The following is a 12347-nucleotide window of genomic DNA, read 5'->3' on the forward strand; positions in this document are numbered from 1 at the left end:
GTGGCTCAGAGGTTGAGCACCCGGGTTTGGCTCATTTGTGATCCCAGGGTCTCGGGTTTGAGTCCCACATCAGGCTCCCTGCATGGAGCCTGCTTCTCCCTCTGCCTGTGTCTCTGCCTCTCTCTCTGTCTCTGTGTCTCTCATGAAAAAATAAAATCTTTTAAAAATATAATAAATAAAATAGCACAGAGCTGACCAGCTGATTTAAGACGGCTGCCACTTCTTACCCCCATTAGTCTTAAAACTATTGACTACCATGTATTACCACCCAATTACTTCTGGATTATTTATATTTGCACAACTCTTACCTTAAAAAGGAGGCGGGGGGGAGAATCAGGGATTCCTACCTGCAGGATAGGTTTCTTCTGCACTTAGAAGAGAAAAATACAAACAACTTCTGAAGCAGTTGATCATGGTCCTCTTGGCTTTCTCTTAACTTCGTATCGTCCAGTTATCTCTGCGAAGTAGAAACTACCCATTTCAGTTTTCGCAACGTTCGCTGAGGCCCAGGGGCCGCGTCGCCGACGAGGGGAAGCGCGCTCCTCAGCCGAGGGTCATGAGGAGGGCGGGCCTGGACCTGCCTGCAGCTAGTTCAGTCCTGGATACGAACACAGAGAACGCCAGTCACACCCATGATGCTGTAGGTCACTCCGAGAGCGGACGACAAGCCCCCCAAAAAGCAATTGTTTTGCTTAACGAGAGTCACTGTGTCTCCACTGGCGTCCAGGGCGTCGGCGAGGAGCTGAGGCTTGTTTCCTAGTCTGGGGAGGCAGGGGAAGGTCGTCCGCCTTGAGTGGAAAGAACAGCTCTACAAAAACCAGAGGTTTGTTACTAAGACTTCTGCAGCGTACCTTAAATCCGAAACAGTTAAAAAAAAAGTCATTCAAAACACACCACTTTAGAAATCAATAGCTTTGAAGCCACAGTAACACTTAAATATCCTTGACTCAGACGCATACATTTGGTCGGCTTGGAAAGCTAATTACACTTTCAACTTACTCTAACAGAATCTCAAAAAAAAAAAAAAAATTTTTTTTTTTTTTTAAATACGTCCGCTGAAATCGATACCTGACAGCTGTTACACCGCACCCTAGGGTGACAGGGCTGAGGCGTCGTCGGACAGCCGTCTGCTCGCCCTGTAGCCCGGGCTGAGGCGCGTGTGGAATCACCCCAGCAGCAGCACCGGCCGCCCTGAGGGCGGTGCCATTCTCCCTCAACAGGCCCCTCAGTTCGAGCGGGAGCAGCGCCTCCGACGACAACTCTCCAGCCGCCTCTCCCTCCAGCACGCTGCGCGCGCGGCGCTGAGGGACGCCAGGGCGCCTGCGCGGTACCCAGCAGCCTCTGCGCCCACACGTCAGGTGGTCCCACACTTCCGGTGTCCAGGAAGGCGGCTTCCGGAGGACTGCTGGCTCCCGGTTGGCGACAGCCGGGCGCTCCTGGCTTTTGAGCTTTCCCAGCCTCTCGCTGTCATCCCGTTTGCTTCTGGAGCTCAAGCAAGGCAGAGAAAGCGCTCGTGCAACACTCGGGGGACCTCACTGCCTGCTCCGTGCCTCCGAGACTCTACCTGCACCATCTTTTGCCTTCCCTCTCTCTCTCTTTTACCAGAAACTGTAAGTCATGTTGGGAGAAAAAGAAAGCAAACCCTCCCCAAAAGGTTATGAAACAGCTGAACCAGAGGCTTGAGGCATATAGAGGCGTGTTCTTTCCTTTCCTCAGAGGGATAGTATTTTTACTCAGGAAGTACTCTTCTGGTTAAATTACGGGCTGTATGCCAAAGCCAGGCTTTAGGTTCTGGCCAGAATTTTATTTTTTTATTTATTTTTTTAATTTTTTTTTATTCATGAGAGACAGAGAGAGAGAGGCAGAGACACAGGCAGAGGGAGAAGTAGGCTCCACACAGGAAGCCCGACGTGGGACTCGATCCCAGGACTCCAGGACCAGGCCCTGGGTCAAAGGCGGGGGCTAAACAGCTGAGCCACCCGGGCTGCCCCCCGGCCAGAATTTTAAAGTTGGGCCCTGAATACTGGATCCTTTCGAGAAATCAGCCACAGAGACACTATACAGGAAACACAAGGTATCTAGAAATAGAGGGGTGATGTGTGGAATCCATGAAAACTATTCAGAGAGAAAGTGGATTTAACCCTTTCAAGTGTCAGAATAGCCCCCAAGTTGTTTGGCCTGTGGCCCAATGAGAAAAAGAGATTGGAGAAACGTCTTTCAAACTTTAGTGTCATCCCTCCCTGCTGTCAGTTTGGAGTCATGCCTGCATTCTCATTACAGAAATCAGGGGGAATGATCATATATTGATGAAACTGTCCACGAGAATCATGAAGGCTGTGCAAAAATTCTACTTGGCTAAAACAGTGACTGAAACAACCATTGGCATTAACAGCCTGGGCACTAAATCCTCTGCCCCTCCATCTGTAAACGTGACAAGCTAGAAGGACAACCTCCTCTCAGTGTGATTCATTCCAAAGAAAAGCCCTCACCTAAGGAGAGGCTTACTGGTAAGATAAGTGGAAAAGATTCCCCATTGTCCTGGGGAACCCAGTGCTTCTGTCCTAAGGTTTCTCACCTCCTTTATCCTTGATTTCACTAGGGAGGAAATACATTAGAGTCCGACCTTCATAATTCCCCAGTACATGTCGTCATATACAGAGGCCGGTATCTCCAGGTAGATGGGAGTACACAGGCCAAAGTTGCGCTGAGTGCAAGTATCTCAAATATTAAAAATCTGAAAAACATACACTATCTGAAATAGAACTAGTAGAACAGATGGACTCTGTTTTAAATAAGCTTCCTCAGAAGCAGAACCTGAGATGAAGAGTTTTGTGCAAATGATTCCCAGAAGAAACTGATAGAACAGTTGAGGAAGTAACAAGGGCATAGTAGAAGGCAAAGTACTATCTGTATGGTAGCTTCAGGCTGATCCTTTAAAAGTTACCACATTCTCCTGACTCAAGCCAAAAGTAGCAAGAAGTTTTGCCTTTGTTTTTGTTTTTTTAAGATTTATATATTTATTTTAGAAAGTAGAGAGATGGGCAAAGGGAGAGGGAGAGAGTCACAAACAGACTCCACACTGAGCCTGACATGGGGCTGGATCTCATGACCCTGAGATCAGGACGCTGCAGTCACAACCTGAGACAAAACCAGGAGTCTGATGCTTAAGCGATTATGCCTCCCAGCAGCGGGGACTTCTATACTTACGTTGTTTATGGGGAAGAAGAGAGAGGGAAAGGGGAAATTTGTAGGTCTTCTGGCTCTCTAGAGGCAATGGACTTCAGTATCTAACAGCTGTTTTCTATAAAAGAGCTGCTGGTGCTGGCTGTTGAAAAGAAAACCCACCAAAGGGATCCCTGGGTGGCGCAGCGGTTTGGCACCTGCCTTTGGCCCAGGGCGCGATCCTGGAGACCCGGGATCGAATCCCACGTCGGGCTCCCGGTGCATGGAGCCTGCTTCTCCCTCTGCCTGTGTCTCTGCCTCTCTCTCTCTCTCTGTGACTATCATAAATAAATAAATTAAAAAGAAAAAAAAGATTAAAAAAAAAAAAAAAGAAAACCCACCAAATACTAGAGGATCTGAGTGAAACACTGACATTAGCACCTTAAATCTACCTCTTGTACCATTCAGACTCACTTGCATCTCACATTAGTTTTACTGCATCCTGTTATGGATTAAATTATTTTTTGAGTCCAACCATATAGTCATTAAATAGGGCGAGATAAAGAATAGTTAATTATAGGGGATTAGGGCAACAGTATTGCTAATAAGCAAAGAGAATTCTAAATAACACAGGAATGTCAGAAGATGCCAAGGCTGAGATAGAGCCCTAAGGAAAATCTACTTAATAGAAATTCATGAGCATTTGGGAGAGGATAAGGAAAAATTAGACATATTTGGAAAATATTAGAGTTCTATAGAAAAGGAAACATAAATATTAACTTCCAAATAGTCAAGAAAGTAGAAAAACATAGGAAAAATGGGATAATTTTTTTAAAAGATTAAAAATGTGCAAATATATAATCATTGTGAATTTACATTGTTTCAAAGTTAAAAAGCTCAGGCTGTCAGACTGTCAGTTTTAAAAATCTGGCTACATGCTCTGCGCAAAAGATACCTTTAAAACATAGAATATGCAAAGGTTGAATGTTAAAGAATGGAAAAGTATGTGGGACAAAAGAACCTAATGATATTGCTCTACTGACATCACACGAAACAGCTTTTTTAGAGTCTCTAAATACTTTTTAGAAGACTTAATTCACCAAGAAGCTACAAAACCATTCTAAATATGCAGACATAGAATAAAATACCCTCAAAGTATATAAAGCAAAGTTGAGGTGTAGGAGAAATTAACAAATCCACCATCAAGGTAGGTGATTTTAACATAGCTCTATATCACTGCTATGTCATAAAACATACAAAAGGAAATTAAAACTACATTTGTAAACTACTAACAATTTTATACACACACAAGTGTAGATCACATTCTTTAATGACAGTTGAGGTAGAATAACAAAATGATGAGTTTTTAAAAATCTATATATTTGAGGGATCCCTGGGTGGCGCAGCGGTTTGGCGCTTGCCTTTGGCCCAGGGCGTGATCCTGGAGACCCGGGATCGAATCCCACATCAGGCTCCCGGTGCATGGAGCCTGCTTCTCCCTCTGCCTGTGTCTCTGCCTCTCTCTCTTTCTCTCTGTATGACGATCATAAATAAAAAATTAAAAAAATAAAATAAAATAAAAATCTATATATTTGAAAGATTATAAAAACTTTTAAAGAAATCAGTAATCAGACTATAGTAATGACTTTTAAAATCCATAGAAATAAATAATGAAATACTAACATACCAAATCTTTAAAGATGCAATGGCCGATGATATGCAAGAAAACATTTCAGCCTGAAATGTACATGTTAAGTAAGAAATTCTGAAAATTAATAAATAAAATCCTTCACTGAGAATTTAATAACAGAAAAATAGAATAAATCCAAATAAAACAAAAGGAAAGAGGGCAGCCCCGGTGGCACAGTGGTTTAGCGCCGCCTGCAGCCCAGGGCGTGATCCTGGACACCCTGGATAAAGTCCCACGTCGGGATCCAGGGCGTGATCCTGGACACCCTGGATAAAGTCCCACGTCGGGCTCTCTGCATGGAGCCTGCTTCTCCCTCTGCCTGTGTCTCTGCCTCTCTCTCTCTCTGTGTCTCTATGAATAAATAAATATTAAAAAAAAAAAAAAACGAAAGAATAGAGTTAAGAGCACATTAAAAAAAAAAAAAAAAACACCACCCAAGTGTCTCAAAACTTTATTTTTAATAATAAGTCTTAGGGAAATGGACTGATTGAAGACTCAATATAATGAGATGTCAATTTTTTTCCAATTTAATCTATCCATTCAGTGCATGCCAAACAGAGCTTTATCAATTTTCATTTTAGGCCTGGCGTAGGAATTGATAAGCTGATCCTGAAACTTGTATCTAAATGCAAAGAACTAAAAATAGCCCAGAAAATCTTGAACAAAATGAGCTAGAATGACTTGCTGTATATCAAGCTTATTAAAATGTAATAATTACCTCAGTATGCTACTGGTATAAAAATGAATCAAATAGGGATCCCAGGAACAGAACTCAAACAAAATATACAAGAGGGATCAAGTAGGGAAGCCATGAACAGACCTCAGATCTCAAACAGGAAATTGACAAAAATGTCACATTAGAGCACAATAATTTCTATATATCAATAATAAGATATGCAACCCACCTGTAAACAAAATAGGGCAAGAGACTTTAATGCATAATTTACAAATGAGAATATTCAAACAGCCAGTAAATCTATGAGAAAGTTTCCAATCTCAATAATAACCAGGGAAATACAAATTAAAACCACAGTATGCCATTCCAGTTTGGGGATAAAATGAAACACTCCCATTCTACCCTATCTCCCTCAATGAATACAGCTATAAAACCTTGGCAGAATGCATGGAACAGCTGTTTGAAGACAGACAAGTATCAGAGGAGGATTACAGAAGACCAAAATTAAAAGTGTCACTGAATTGTCATTGAGTTTGACATTTTGTTCTTCCAATATTTCATGACTTGAACTCAAAGCACCGGTGACCCCAAAAATGGCCCAAAGTCAGAGAAGCCCTCTAAGTCTGGCTCCAGGAACTGGAAAGGGAACTTTATTGCTCACAGAGAGAGCAGCAGTTTGTTTAGGGTTTTGTTATTCTCTTTTCTCTCTCCATTGTCTGTCATCCTAGCCCCGGGAAGCACGTCCATGATGATGGTGGTGGTGGTGGCAATGACTGGTAAGAGAACCCACAGGAAACAAAATTTAATAATGGGAAACTTCCTCTCTGGTTGGTGAAGCTAGGGTTTTAAGAAGGTGAGGCCAACCAACCCCCATTGCTTTCTCACTCTGTCTTTCTAGCACTTGGCCCTAGATTTGAGCACAGTTGTGAAATTATGCAGCATAAGGGGTAATTAAACCCTAAACTTCTAGTGACATGACCAAAAACAGTGCTTGACCACCTCTAGCAAAAGTAGTAGCAATGTGGTAAAATATATGAGTGTCTCAAAAAGGATGGGTGGAATTGGAAATATACAGTTGTAAACTTATACTGTGAACTTTTTATACTTCTTCATGTGAAGCAGTGTGATATATCAGAAGGTAGGTTGTGATTAAAGATAAAATGTATTGTAAATACATTTACTATTGTCAAGTTGCATATAGTTATATAGTTATTTAACTATAGTTACATAGTCTAAGTGTATATATAACTACGTGTCTAGATTTAGATAGATATAATAATATGACAGTAGTGGAGATAAAATGAGGCAATAAAAATATTCAATTAACCAAAAGTTAAGCAGAAAAATAGGTAAGTTAAGCAACAGAACTAAGACATAGAACTAGAAAGATGGTAGGTTTTCATCTATCAATAATTACATTAACCATAAAAGATTTAAACACTAATTGAAGACTGGATAAAAAAACAAGACTTAACCACATGCTGTCTACAAGAAACCCACTTTAAATACAAAGACACAGATAGGTTAAAAGGATAGAATAAGATATTCCTTGCAAACAGGTATCAAAAGGGAGCTGGTATATCTATATTAATAAAAGACAAGATAGACTTGAGAACAAAGAATGTTACCAGGGATAAAGTTGGGATATTACCTACATGTTTTTGGGCTAATTCGCCAAGAAGACTTAAAAATCCTAAATATATATGCATCTAACAACAGAGCTTGAAAATGCATGAAGCAAAACCTAATAGAAGAAGAAATAAACAATCTACAAGTATAGTTGTAGATTTTATCATTCTATCAGTAATTTACAGGACAAGTAGATAGAAAATCAGTATTCTTAGTAAAATTATGGACTATGAACCAATTTAATATAATTAATATTTATAGTATATTCCACTACCAACATCAGAATATACAGTCATAAAGTATACATGAAACAATCACCAAGTAGTTCACATATTAGGCCTTAAAAGGGCTTAACAGATTTTTAAAAAATTAATATCATATAAAAGGTATTCTCTGATCATATAGATTTAAACTAGAAATTAATAACCATAATATGTCTGGAAAATATCCAAATATTTGGAAATTAAATAGCACACTTCTAATTAACTCAAGGGTCAAAGAGGAAGTCAAAAAGAAATTAGAAAATGCAAATTCTCCTTCTTGAGCTGAGTGATGGTTACACAGAGTGTCACTAGGAAAATTCACAAGCTTTACATTTTATTTGTGTATCTTTCTGTATATACGTTATATTTCTCAACAAAATAAAATTTAAAACAGAATGGACAAATTCCTAGAAAAACATAATTTAGCAAAACAGAGTCAAGAAGAAATAATAGGGGAAGTTGGAGCAAGACTGAGGTTACAGGCTTGGGTAAATTCCCTAAGCCCCTACAAAATCAAAGTAATTAAGATAGCAAACGTAAAAATTCAATAGACAAAAGCTACAACAAAGTAAAAGACAAGTGATGTCGAAAGACTCCAAAATCTAAGTGGATGTGGCCAAACATAACAGAATATATGTGGTATCAAAGTGCCCAACAAGAAGCAAAGGTAAAGCAAAAAGACGTAAGAATCCCAGAATCTGAATCTGAATCCCAGACTCTAAAACAGAGTCTCTTCCCAACATAGAAAGCTCAGTAGGCCTGGAACACCTGAGTGGCTAAGTGGTTGAACGGCTGCCTTCAGTTCAAGGTGTGATCCTGAGGTCCTAGAATACAGTCCCACATCAGGCTCCCTGTGGGAGCCTGCTTCTCCCTCTGCCAGTGTCTCTCATGAATAAATAAATAAAATCTTTAAAAAAAGAAAAGAAAAGAAAACCCAGCAGGCCAATCTGAGAAGAGTAGACAGATCTATGACAGAATTCAGGGGTAAGAGTTAGGGGAAACACAAAATTCAGGTGGTGCTTAGGTGATACAAGCCAAAGAAACTTTTGAAACTAGCCAATACAAGCCCTCTTCCAGGATAAAGCCCTAAAAGAGAATTTACTCAGGGAATCTAAGTTGAGCCAGACAGGGACACACTGACTAAGAAACAGGACAGATCGTACAGATAAAAATGGGGAAGGAGAGTAGAAGGGACATAGAAAGGTCATATTTTTGTACACCTCAAAATAACCTCTGAAAAAGGGAACCCTAGAGCTGAAGCTAGGAATGTCTCCTGGCCTACACTTCCCTACTAAGAGTTCAGGAAAATCCATCTTATACTTATTTCAGCAACAGAAAAGGGTAGAGGTTATATAAACTCTCTCTTTTATGAAGACTAGAAAAACTGTTATTGCACCGAGACCTTTATTAACTGGTGACAACGTATTGTGTTATGAAGTCATATATGAGAGACTAAGATGATGTGTTGTATGGACCTCATTTGCATCAATTGTGTTGAAGTTTTGGCAAAAAAAAAAAAAATGTACTGATATAACTACCGTAATATACATAAAACTCAGAGAGGTAGAATTTTTGCCCGGTGCTTCCTTGTAGTTAAAATGCATCACTGGGTCAGTAAAATATCTTAAAACATTTAAGGAAACTTTTAGTAATAGCAGAGAAGATAGAAGAAGTTTGCACACTGATGGATGACAACATAAACCTAGATCTATTAAATTCAGGAGCTTGCATCATTAATGTCAGTAATTATTTCAAGCAGTGACTGCCCAGAGGAAAAGTGGTCTGTGCCACTACAGAAAACAACATAGCAATAGCTTTTGGCCATTGTACAGATTTATGGCTCTACAAAAAATCATTAGTTTGGGCTTTTCTGTTCTTCCTTCAAACACCTATGGTGAGTATAATGAAATTGGACTAAATAGCCAAAAGAAGGAGGCACACACTTTTTGCACGTATAGGTAGGGTTCAGGTTCTGATCAAATATGAGGCCTTGTGACTGTGTTTCCAGCTGAGCCCTAACTAAATTTCCATGTTTTCAAGCCCAACTTTTGAAATTTTCAGCTTATGTTTTGTTTTCCTTTGAGATTTTGTTAGTTGGTGCATCTTTATTTTTTTTAATGTATTTCTTTCTGTCAGTTATATAAATATGAGTCTATTTGGTATGATTGCAGGCATTTGTGCAACTGCCAAAAAATATCAAAGTAGGAGTCTGAGACAATTATGTAAACTCAGGTATTAAAAATATTTTCAAAATATTTAATATGCTATTAAAAGTATAGCCTCACTAGTAACATGTCAACTAAGGAGGACAGATGATTCTACTTAAAGAAAGAAAAAACAACCCAATGCTAAAAATTCTGAAACATTGTTAAGGTTTTGGTAAATTATTACTCTTTGTAACTTTTAAATCTTCTAATTTTGCCTTGAGATACTAAGAGGAAAATTTCTTTTTTTTTTTTAAATTTCTGATTTCAAGTAAAAAACATAAAAGCAAAAATTTTGCCTTGGATTATCAGAGTAACCTCATCTAATCTCCTCTACACTCATTCTGCCCCTAGTCACTTGATTACCAGCTAGCTGCTTGTTTCCAATATCTTCCTGTTACACTATTATCCCTCTTTCTAAAATCCAATCAAGATAACACGAACTAGGTAAAAAAATATTTAATCCATAACAGTTTTGAGGTTTGAAATTGGGAATAAAAATAATTTCTGAAGATGGAAAGAAGGGAACTGTATTGACACATAAGCCAGGTTTGGAGGTAATTCTTGAATATAAACAAAGAGATGAATCCACGGAAAAACCTAGTCCTGGTACAGTCATCAGTCATGGAGGGTGAAGGAATTAGGACAGAGAATTGGGACAGAAATCAAAATTGAGTACTTTCTGAAAACATGGAGCATTAATTTAGGAAGAACTAGGACTCCAGGATTGGGGGTTGGAAGGTAGAGGCATAGTCTAAGTCTACCTGTTTGGTTTATATATGTACAAAATAAAATCTGCCAGTGGATGAATTTAAAACATATTTGTTGAACAAACTAATAAATGTATGCATAAAGATCACTCCTATTATTTACCAGCCATGAGGAAAATCAAGGGGCTGAACTGTAATCCTGGAAGCCACTAACTTAAGACTCACAGTTAAAGAAATTTCAACTTCATCCACTCCTCAAATGAAACTAGAACAAACAGGAGAAAATCCCCAGTGACAGTCACACTATCCTAATCCCCAATATCAATTCACTAATGTTCCTAACCTTCTACTCTGCAGCCTCAGCCATTACTGCGATTGTAGTTTATGACTCCTCTCTCCCATTGCACCTGACTATTCAATGTTGTAGGTGCTACCATCCCTCTCCAAGCATCCCCCAGGAGCCATAGCTCCTTCCATCTCAACAGAGAAATTTCTCTCTGTGGAACGCTGATTTTGGTCACCTAAGATAACGATTTCTCAGTGATTAAAATCTTTTGTTCCACCCAAAAAATATATATATATTTTAGTAAGTTTTGTCACATTCCTCAAGGACCAGGCTAAGGAGGTATTTGTGTGACATACCTCTTCCTCCTAAGTTTAGACTCACTCATTAAAAATTACCCTGTGTCCTGAGAGAGGCCACAGACCTTTGAGAGTCTATTGAAACTTGAGCCGTATGGAACTACCCTGGTCTTGGCCAAACCCTATTACTCAAGACCTTTAATCCTAATACAAGGATCCCCCACTTTTCAAAGGTTTGCATTATGTCACTACTTTTTTTACCAAAGACCTACATTAGTACCCATTTTCACTAACAAAAATCTGAAAAGGATTTCTGCATTTATGAAAAAGGATGAATAGAGAAAACAGCACTCAGCATTCATTTTGTAGAGAGCAGTTACAGAGGCAGTACACCCCAAGCAGTGGGAGTGACACTTCCATGCTCCTTCCCTGGAAACTACACACAGCATCTCAGCATCCAGCCATCAGAGTTTTGACTGTGTCTGTATCTGCTTTATCTCAGTTTTTTGAGTGTGTGTGTTCATCCGTTAGTAAGATGTGGCCTAAGGTATCAGAAAAGCCTGAGAGGTTATTTTTGGGGCCTGTGAATGCTCAAAAATTTTTCCATATAAATTAATGGTAATTGCTGCTTCGATTTGTTTCCTGAAATGAATGGCCCTCTAGAGTAAACTAAATAGTCATCATTACCATTGTCTACTCAAGGTGGTTAGAAGTTTTCCAATTGAGTAGCATGATAATTACATTATTTTGTCAATCACTAGAACTACTTTAGCACCCCAAGTTTTTTTTTTTTCAATCTTGGAAAGCAACCATATATAGTATTATGAATATAATGCTATTAGACTGGCTTATTCACATGAAGATATCAATCCCCTTTCTTTTTAGCCATACTATATCATTTTGGCCTCAAACCTCTCATTACTTTCCTTGACCTCATGTGCATTAATTTTTTCATCATGTTCCAAAGGTTAAATTTGTGGAGCCAAATTGATGTTCTGATAATTCTCAGTGGTTTAACATTGGTCAGTCAAAACAGGGATTTTTTTATGGTTTAAAAAGTTGCAAGAATTTCTGTGATAAATTTGAGTCAGAAAATAAGAGTTAATGCAAAATTTGTGTTTTTTACATTTTTTAATTCCACTGCTAAAATCTTGTGGAGGGTTTTTTCATCTTTTTTTCCATATGTCAGTATACCTGCACCCTCCACAACATTCAAACTAACAATTAAGTTTCTGTTTCACTATATTTTTCTTTGGGCTCATATAACAGTTTAGATACACACACACAGAGAGAGATTTTGTTTAACAAAAAAGTCTTATACTGTATTTTTTGTGTATCTTTCTTTTTGCATTTAAAAATACTTCAAGAAAATCCTTCAGGTTAGCTGAGAGAGCTCTAAGTCATTTGCTTTAATGGCACAGTGTGTGGAAG

General features: G+C 38.9%; 1 protein-coding gene and 1 long non-coding RNA gene across 13 annotated transcripts in view; one reads left to right on the forward strand and one right to left on the reverse strand.

Moving 5' to 3' along the window:
- LOC144316026 (uncharacterized) overlaps nt 1-3026 on the reverse strand; it is a 524958-nt gene extending 521932 nt beyond the window's left edge. For 2 of the 11 annotated variants that reach the window (XR_013381814.1, XR_013381809.1), the window contains exons 1-2: nt 1069-3007; nt 348-808 (exon numbers count right to left, since the gene is read on the reverse strand). The gene's annotated coding sequence lies outside the window, so the exon portion shown is untranslated. Of the gene's footprint in view, nt 1-347; nt 809-1068 lie in introns of all 11 variants that reach the window. The other 9 variants (XR_013381830.1, XR_013381833.1, XR_013381836.1 and 6 more) reach the window with 8 other exon arrangements.
- The window catches only part of LOC144316055 (uncharacterized), a 117159-nt gene that overhangs the window by 15324 nt on the left and 89488 nt on the right, over nt 1-12347 (forward strand). Inside the window, exon 1 of one of the 2 annotated variants that reach the window (XR_013381857.1) lies at nt 1348-1610. The exons of the other annotated variant lie outside the window; for it this stretch is intronic. This is a non-coding gene — a long non-coding RNA (uncharacterized LOC144316055). Of the gene's footprint in view, nt 1-1347; nt 1611-12347 lie in introns of those variants that run through there. 2 annotated transcript variants of the gene reach the window in all.

The sequence above is a fragment of the Canis aureus genome, chromosome 1 (genome assembly GCF_053574225.1).
Source record: "Canis aureus isolate CA01 chromosome 1, VMU_Caureus_v.1.0, whole genome shotgun sequence".
Taxonomy (NCBI): Eukaryota; Metazoa; Chordata; class Mammalia; order Carnivora; family Canidae; genus Canis; species Canis aureus.